Source organism: Amblyomma mixtum, chromosome 3 (genome assembly GCF_055824585.1).
Source record: "Amblyomma mixtum isolate Tamu chromosome 3, ASM5582458v1, whole genome shotgun sequence".
NCBI classification, from domain to species: domain Eukaryota; kingdom Metazoa; phylum Arthropoda; class Arachnida; order Ixodida; family Ixodidae; genus Amblyomma; species Amblyomma mixtum.
In genome coordinates, this window is record NC_143014.1 from 14516762 (window position 1) to 14524525 (window position 7764).

At 42.6% G+C, this 7764-nt stretch overlaps 1 long non-coding RNA gene across 7 annotated transcripts; it reads left to right on the forward strand.

Annotated features, from left to right (window-relative positions):
* The first annotated feature begins 1144 nt into the window (after window positions 1-1144).
* LOC149349291 (uncharacterized) lies at window positions 1145-6309 on the forward strand. Of its 7 annotated transcripts, XR_016290013.1 has the most exons (5): window positions 1148-1290; window positions 1356-1403; window positions 2616-2774; window positions 2935-3008; window positions 3362-6309. It is a non-coding gene; the product is annotated as an uncharacterized LOC149349291 (long non-coding RNA). The 7 variants fall into 7 exon arrangements; XR_016290014.1 differs by having other exon boundaries at window positions 1145-1290; window positions 2616-3873; window positions 4373-6309; XR_016290010.1 differs by having other exon boundaries at window positions 1145-1290; window positions 2616-3457; window positions 3719-6309.
* Window positions 6310-7764: the final 1455 nt, after the last annotated feature.

Genomic DNA, 7764 nt, shown 5'->3' on the forward strand with positions numbered 1-7764 from the left:
AGTAGCTATTCTTGACCTAGGCCTGTAAGCTCCGGTGTAGCTTCTCTCACTTTCCGTTCTAAAACTAAATAAACCTTGAAGTGAAGAACCGTTCCTCCGGTTCTGTGACTCGTCCCACCTAGAAGAACTCTGCATTACACTGCTACCTTTGTTTCTGCTAGTGGTGTTGAATCTTTATCACAGCCTCCCGAAAAAATTTTGCACCGGTTGCATGAAAACAGTATAAAGGCCGGAATTGTAACTAGCATGCAGATTCAGCGCATAAGACAACCCATAATCAGCAGTGCTTACCCAACTAATTAATACACGACAGTCACAAGCCTCAAGACCCAGACAACACCAAAGATCCGTAGGACGTCCCAAAAATGTACGCACGTCCCACATCCCTAACAGGACGTCCCTGGGACATCCGTATGAAGTCCGCACTGGGATTATCCCGGGAACAGTCGCGGCTCAAACGTTATACGGACATGACGTCCGTATAAAAGCCGCGGTGGGATCATCCCGAAAACAGTCGCAGATCGGTTGTTATAAGGAAGTGTTTATATTCAGAGGGTCTGAATCGTGCAGATGGCCATACAATTCTCATGAGCGCTCGAGTGGCACGCTCCACTGTCCTTTTCCGACGTCTTTGGCTAGCGGGCTTGATACAGCTGTTTAGAACAAGTAAACAATAATCCATGCGATGTATAAGCGCAAGATGTCACAAAGTAATACACAACCCAGTACTTATTTTTTGAAAGAGCCAAAAAAAACCCTGTTAAAAGCAGGACGAAAATAAGCAATTCCAAAACGGCCATTAGCTGAATACAGAAACCCTAAATTTTAAAACTTCGAAATTAGGGAAGGGCGACCTAATTACCCTAACTGAACCTGGCTCAAATAGTCTAATTCCCGTTTTGTTATAGCTATCGAGGGTGAGCTTACACTCTTCTCCTCCAAGCTCACAACATAACCACCTTGACGCAAAATTGTATTCCCGCCTTCCGACCATAACAGCCACTGACGATGACAGTGACACCACAGCAAAAACAACTGGCCACTTGTTCGTGCTCTTAGAGCCGTGATCATAAAAATTAATAGCACACATCATTTTCTGCAGTTATTTTTTTTGTTTATTTAGGATCACAGTTCTATATTTGTCTTAGGTGCATGTTGCTTAAAAAAAGGCTCTTTGCTCATTAGCTCAATGGCACCACCATCGTCATCGCACTACTGAAGTAACAAGCATGAACTGAAGGTTTGAGGCGTGTGTTAGCCAGTTTTCCGTTTTTTGGACCAAAATTTCAGGTAATTATTGACGCTCCTACTGCATGTTCGTTGCGTAACGAGTGTAATTTTTTTTACGTATTCAGCAAGGTTCCAGCAGCGGGAAACAGGGATGGCACATGCGGCAAGTGAAAGTAAGTGGCAGTGTGTGTGAGCCTGGTGTGTGAGCCGTGTAGCGTGATTTCTAGCTTTTGAAGTAATTTTAGCGGCGGTATTAAAGTTCAGTGACTGATGTTGGCTCAACATGAGCAGAAGCTTACTGGGGGTCAGTATATTAATCTGGTGACAGCATAATGGCGACGGTGCCGAGGAGTACTGCTTACAGGGGTGCACGCCGAGAGGCACGTCGTGATATTAAGCTAATAGCGTCGGCTGCTGGCGATGGTGTTGCATACGGCCCTTCCTGATCCGTGTGCTGTTGCAAAGTCGCAAGAGCAGCTAGATCCTAGCTCGTCGCATGTTCCGTGCCTTCAACATTCGACTGAATATGCGCCTAAAGTTCCTGTTCTATTTTTGATTTGGTTTATTGGTTTGTTTGGGTTGAACGTCCCAAAGCAACTATGGCTCAGAGGGACACCGTAGTGAAGGGCTCCGGAAATTTCGACCACCTGGGGTTCTTTAATGGGCACTGACATCGCACAGTACACGAGCCTCTAGAATTTCACCTCCAACGAAATTCGACCGCCACGGCGTGGATCGAACCCGCACCTTTCGGGACAGCAGCCGAGCGCAGTAACCACTTTGCCGGGGCGGGGCTGTTTTAATTTTGTATTCTGTTTATAACTGTTGCATGCGCACAGATTTTCTTTTATTGGTTTGTAACCTAGATATATATAGTATTGAAAAGAACTATTGCATAACATAAGAGTAGCGCAAGACCAGGATGACGGACACAAGGGGAGAGAACACACACCAACAACACAGGCTCCTATGTTGTTGGTGTGTGTTCTCTCCCCTTGTGTCCGTCATCCTGGTTTTGCGCTACTCTTATGCTATGGATCAATACCGACCTGCCCAAATTTCCACCCTGGAGAACTATTGCAATTTCATTTTAACTATATGTGTTGTTTGGGCCTTTTGCATCCAAAAAATGAGGTCATGCATGTTTTTACTTATGAATTTTTTGCTGGCGAGGGCCAAATCTGCCCCTGTGTCATATGGATGGCTCATAATGGACGGCATATGCATGTTTAATTGTACCACCTAGGGATACCTCACAACAGCATGCCAGCTGCCTTCAATATGATAAAAACTGACTATAGCAATAGAGTTCCCCTCTGTTAACTTGAGAAATCCTGATTTTATTTTCTTGGTCTGATTTCGAACCTAATTCTGTTTTGATCTAGAGAAATCACATGACTGTGCAAGATGGAGACACTGCAAGAGAAAAGACATCTCAGATTCTGCGAAGTATTCTAACATCTGAACTGGCTTCTAGCTACAGCTGGTATGGTGCCAAGGGAAGAACAGGCTCTGTGAGCTGAATATATGCAAAATCATGTGCAGTAAGTATTATTTGGAGGAAGCTATTTCAAATCTTAAAGGAGCACAGATATAAAATTTTAAACTCAAATAAGTGATCCGATCTGTGTCCTGGGCGCAAAGGGTCTTACTTTTCCAAATTTTCTGATTTCACTGATTCCACATGCCAAAAATCATTGACAGAGGAGCTGTTCGCCAATGCTGACATCTATCATCTATATATGGACTGGTTGGCAGAGTCACTAGCAAAACATGGGGTAAGTCCTAACCATGCCATCACATGATGCCATAATGGACTCCAGCACTGGCATTGACCTGACAGAGACCAAAAGTACTCGTATAAAACAGTTTAACTGTTCACACTGTGGACTAAATATTTAAGCTCATTTCCATGATTAATAGGCTTTTACGTCTCATTAAAAGCAGAAAAATGAACACTTCAAAACACTGTGTCTGTATCCCTTTAAGACTTCGAATATAAATCAGATCACAGAATCAATATCTACATTAAGTGTTTATAATTGAATTTGTAGGTCTTGGTAGGATTGCGTCAAGACCAGTGATATTTGCTTCGAAAAAAAAATGCCAAATTTTCATTGTTTATTTTCAGATCTGCACATTCACTCACTTCACAACTAGCCACATGGATTTTTGTTGTAATCTGGTTCATTGGCTCATGGCTACAGTGCCATGAATGTTACCACAGGTTAGAACAAGCTAGAATTACAGCTTTCATAGTGTGCATTTGGGATTGTTTTCATACTGCCTGCACAAAAGGCATGGTCCAGCAATGGAATTGGTAATAAGATGTGTTGAAATATGCCATCCTTTGTTACTCAAGCCCATGCCCTTTGCCTGCTGGTTCAAAATTAAGGAAATGCAGTAAAGTTTGGGTACAAAAATTTTTTGTGGTGAGATATATTTTTTATAAAAAATACACAACATATATACTCTCATTCGTATATAGGTTGCCTAACCGACCAGCAGACCTCAAATCAGGCACAGCAAACTACGCTGAAAGAAATCGAAAAGGTAGCCATGTCATGGTTTCGGCATGCAACTGAACGGGTAATGCGCAAGAAAACTCGCGAACAAAGCTGTGCTCCTGAGCAAAACTGTATGGTGAGTGTGTTCCTAGTGTGCTACATTTTTTTGTTGATATTAACATCTTGGGTCGAGGATTTTTCATTCGAAACTGTTGATATATTTCCTGTGACACTGTGCTGAGAGGTGATTGATTTTGAGAGAGCACAGAATTCAGTAGATTATTTCAATAGATACTGTGAAAACTTCTGCATATCAGCCTGTGTAGTTAGGTAGAATCATGAAATGTATCTTTAAGTTAACTTGGGTATTCTTAGCCTGCTAAGTCCTCACGCACCTCTCTTTACTTGGCCGTCTGTTTGTGGTGGTTTTACTCCTGGAAGTATGTACATTTACTTCTGCAAGGATTAATTCCTTGCCGCAAGTACCATTTGGTGCCAACACCATGTGAAGGTGCTGCAATTTGTATATTGTGCTGCATGTTTTTTTTTTTATCAAATGCAGTCAGTGATTTAAAAAAAAAGGTGAACTGAAAGAAGTGTCTATATGTATAGGGTCTTTTTTGTCTTCCTTCCAGCAAGGCAGCCTATTTCAGCATTGGCCCAGGTGACAGGATTTCTGCTTTACATGTATACATAACTCTTCTTTTCGATGACACTATAGCAGAACCGAAAAGAAGACTGCCTAGAATGAGAAGCCAAGCAATATCTTGAAAACGTGTCACTTTATTAATACCTAGCAGTTGTAGTATACTTAAGTGTCTAGAAATGCGATGCTTTGTGCATGAACAATTTTTTTTTTTCTCTGACCAAGCTGGGCATTTTGTTGCCCATCTGAAATTTGCTTGTATCGAGCTATACTTGCTGTTTTTGTCTCTAGTCCCACTATGCTTGTGTAAATTTGTTCCTGACTGCTACTACTAGAGTTATTTTTCACCCCCATAGTGCGTTTGTATTGCTGTTCCAGCAAAAAAAGAGGATATGTGGATTTTAATGACTTTTATGGTCTATGTAAGAGACAACCATACTTCCTGTGGCTTGTAGCAGTCTTATAACTTGTTAATGTTAATATCATACATATGCAGCATGTTTTAGATTTTTTTTCTGGCCGTGCTAGTTGCCTTAAAGCCCATCTACTCCTTATGCACACTTATGTGTGCTTTTTATTTCTAGTCCAGTGCTTGCTGAAATGTGAGTCTGAATGGTAGTGCTTGTGTCAGTATTTTAACCTCTGATCTGTGTGCATGTATTGCTGTTATAGCAAAAAAAGGCTTATTTGTGATTTAATAATCTTTATTGTTTTGAGTGAGACAAGCATAGTTCCTGTACCTTGTAGCAGTCAGACAACCTGTCTTATTTTAGTCATTCGACATGCAGCTTGACTGAAATGTTTATCTTGCCTTGTTGTTGTGGTTGATGCTGGCTAATTGCCTTGAAGGCCACCTACTACTTATGCACAGCTATATACCTGCTTTTATCTCTAGTTGCATGCTTGCTGAAATTTGATCCTGACAGATAGTGCTTGTGTTAATATTTTAATCTCTAATCTGTGTAGTTGGGTTGTATTACTGTTATAGCAAGAAAGGGTCATTTATGTTTTAACAACATTGATTATTCTAAATAAGACAATAGTTCCTATACCTTATTGCAGTCACATAATTTGCCTCATTTTAGCTATGCTACGTGCAGTGTGATCGAGATTTTTGTACCTCTGCTGCGTATGCTTGTATTGTTGTTTCAGTAAAAAAAAGTTGCATTTGTGTTTTTAGTTTGTTTTTTTGGCGTTTTACATCCCATAGCGATGCAGGCTATAAGGGATGCCATAGTGGAGGGCTCCAGATAATTTCGACTACCTGGGGTCCTCTAGCGTGCACTGACATCGCACAGTACACTGGCCTCTCAACTTCTCGCCTCCTTCGAAATGGGACTGCCATGGCTGGGATCAAACCTGCGTCTTTTGGGTCAGCAGCCGAGCACCATATGACCAATGAGGCACTGAGTGGCATATTTGTGTTTTGTTGCGTTCATTATTTATAAGACAGTCATGTAATATTTATGCCTTAGAGTTTGCTGCTACTGTTTGTTTTAATGTCATACCCTTTGCAGTGCAATTAATATTTTTTGTTCTGACCAAGATAATCATCCCGAAGCCTGTTTAGACCTTACATGACTTATATGTATATACCTGCTGTTTTAGCCGTATAGTTATTTTGCATCTCTCTATTTTGCAACTCTGCATCTGGGGTTGGCTTGGCTACTTATTGTATTGGAATCCTACTGCTTCAAGTTTGAAAACGTGATAATTTTGGCTAATACTAACCAGACAAGCTAAACAAAATTAATGAAGCCTATTACACACACTGCGAAGGAAGGTCTACGTGCACACCATCTATGACCTTGCTCTCAATAACGAGAAATGCCTGAGAGGAGCTGTTAAAGCTGTGTTAGTGCTTCCTTTATGTGAGTTCTGTGTCATGTGCTGTTATTAAAAATAAAATTCAGCTGTGAATCAGCATTCGGCCTGATCATCAGCATGCCCCATATATTTGAATAAAACTTCTAGCCAAAGCTTCGTGTTTTAAATCACTGTGCAGCATAATCCAGGCCTGTGTTCTAACTTTGTGTCGTTTTTACTATAGCATCGCTCTCGGCCATATGCAATTGGCCGAAATGCCAGAAGCTGACGCTGGTTCTGTTGCGGCCATGAGGCACTGCTTCTGCTTCTGGTATTTTGGTCCGTCATGCGTGACCAGTAGCGACACTTTTGAAAAGGACACGAGGTTATATTGGGTCCTGGCCAAGGAAAAAATAAAAATAGTAACGTCCTATTGCAGTCCTGCGAAGGTCCCAAAAATGTACTCGTCAGACATCCGAAGGACTTCTTTCGGCGTTTCACTTCGGATGTTTTCAGGATTTTTTCGGGACATCCGCGGGATGTGCGTAAAGTCCTGCCGCGGACTTCCCAAGGACGTCCTTAGGATGTAGGTGTGTTGTCTGGGGAGTTGCATAAAAAACTGAGGTTTAACAGCTGCTAATGGCTCTTTGATGTTGCAAGGTATGCGAAGAAAACGAAATAGTGCATGAGAATGTGACTCACAGGCTTGCATGGTCTCAGAAATTATCTTAACTTCGCTTTATATATTCTCTGTTCTCATTTATTCGCATGCGGATTAAATTGGTTGGCACCTGGATTAAAACAGCTGGCGCTTGTATTATTTGCGTTGGCATGGGGATTAAATTGGTTGGCGCTGGATTTGTTCGAGTTGGCGCTTGGATTAAATACGCTGGCGCTTAGATTAAGTGCATGACACTGAGATTAAATTACATAGCAGGCAGATTATATCTGTCGGCGCTCAGATTATTTCTGCTGGCACTAGGATTAAATTCAGTGGGAAAACCTGTAGTTACAGCTCCTTCTCTCGAGCGGTGGGAGACCGTGCTGGCTAGGGTGGTATTCTCCCGGTGTCGCCTTTTGCGACATGTCGCAGTCGCACTTCGCTGATTGGCTCGAGCTGCGGTGACGGCGGCGTGACAACACGGATCCGCCTTCCTGCTACGTCGTCGTGACGTCGCCCCAATTTACTACGCTTAGTCGAACAACGGAATGCGCTGAAGCGATTCGCGCGGGCGACGGGCTACCGTTAGCGTACGAACGCAATCGGCAGTTGCGGCTTTTGCGCCCTTGGCGTGAAAACATGGCGACGTCCTTTCAAGCGAGAGCCGCCCGCTTCAGCCAATTCAGCAGTCCTTGCGATTCCGGTCGGCATGTTTACCGGCAACTACTGGTGTTGTTACTTTTCGCTATGACTTACCTTGCTTCGACGATAAAGTTTAAGCTGCAATTCAGCCTAGTTTTTTAGATACGCTCTCGATTCTGGAGCGCGCAAGCCTAATGGGACCTCCAGCAACACTGCTACCGTCTGCAACTGCCCGAAACGCAGCCGAAACCTAGCACAACCGTCCGGAACGA